At 50.4% G+C, this 1,370-nt stretch overlaps 1 protein-coding gene across 1 annotated transcript in view; it reads left to right on the top strand.

The window, feature by feature from the left end:
* The window catches only part of KIF26B (kinesin family member 26B), a 463,889-nt gene that overhangs the window by 186,484 nt on the left and 276,035 nt on the right, over positions 1-1,370 (top strand). The window lies entirely within an intron of this gene.

Here is a 1,370-nt window from a genome sequence, read left to right as displayed (position 1 = left end):
TGGAGAGGTGGCTCTGAATTGTTTAGGGACGATAATTGATGTAACAGATGATGATCTCAGGTTCTTTCTCCTCTCTGTCCCTGTCAAAGTGGGTGTTTGGTGGGTGGCCTTCTGCTGTGATATAGAAACTTGGGCTTCGTCCATCAAATGTGCCACCGTATTCCTGGGGCCTCCTGGGTCTTCCATGTAACCAGCCAGGAGAGGAGGAGAGCATGGAGGGTCTAGTAGGGGGATTTTGCTGCCCAGCCTGGCCTTGCAGGGGTCTGTATGGCTTCCATTCATATTCCAGTGGCAAGAATCCAGGCTCTTCCCTCAGGGGAAGCTGAGGCCAACCTGCCCAAGAGCCTGAGAGGAGGAAATGCTGAAATGAAGATTAGGGATTATCTGCACGTTAATTTGTCTTCCTCTCTACCTTGGATAAAAGAAGTTCATGTACAAGAATAAGTATTTTATTAAGCTCTAACCAGGTGCCAAGCACCATGCTAGGTGGTAGGTGGGGCGGCTGCCTGGGGCTGGAAACCCAGGTTCCTGTCCTGAGGTCCTGGAGCAGGCGAGTGCAAAGGTAGCCAGATGCTTTGAGAGCACGTGAAAGGGTAATCCAGCCTCTGGGGGAAGGGCAGGTTGGTGGGGCTGAACGCCAGATATGAAGATGATTCATGCCTGCCACCAGTTTGAGATTGTCCTAGGTACATTATATTGCTTCTATCCAACTCTAGTTAGCAAAGACCAATTTGTGCATTTCCCCTGGGTAATAATGAAAGACCAGAGGAAATCTCTCGGGGATCAAGAGATTTGGTGCCTGGCTATGAATCCGTGTCCCCTCTGTTGTGACTGTGTCATCCTGATGCCCGGGGGTGGGGGGGTGTGAGCCTGGCCAGACTGAGTGTCTCCTGCTGTGGACATCTCCCTGCTGTAAATACTGTGCGGCTCACAGTCTAGCCGGCTCGCCAGAGATGGTTGACTGCTCTGAAAGCTGACCTCATTTTTCCTGCCCACCCATACTCCCACTTCCCTCCCTGCAGAGCAGATGGCCTCTGGAGTCATGCCAGAGCTGTTCCCTGGGCAGAGAAGCATCTAGCTTTGGCAGTACCGAGGGTCCTGGTCCACACCCCCAGAATCTGAGCCTACAGAAATGAGGGGGGAAGAAGACATTGGCCCTTCTTTAGCTCAGATGCAGTGAGGATGAAAAGGATGAGAAAGGGCTTTCTAACTGGGAGCTTGGAGAAACCTTTGTGTGGGTGTAAAAAGGTCCCTCAAATCCCTCAATTCCTGTTACCTACACCACTGTGTCATAATCCTTGTTGCAATAGGAAGATTCTTGATTCTATATCTTTTATGTTTCCATAGTACTTCTAGAAAGAGCAAGAACT

Source organism: Otolemur garnettii, unplaced genomic scaffold (assembly GCF_000181295.1).
Source record: "Otolemur garnettii isolate 467f Iridium unplaced genomic scaffold, OtoGar3 scaffold00141, whole genome shotgun sequence".
NCBI classification, from domain to species: Eukaryota; Metazoa; Chordata; class Mammalia; order Primates; family Galagidae; genus Otolemur; species Otolemur garnettii.
Note: the sequence above shows the minus strand (reverse complement) of the source record. Positions and strands in the feature narration are given on the sequence as shown.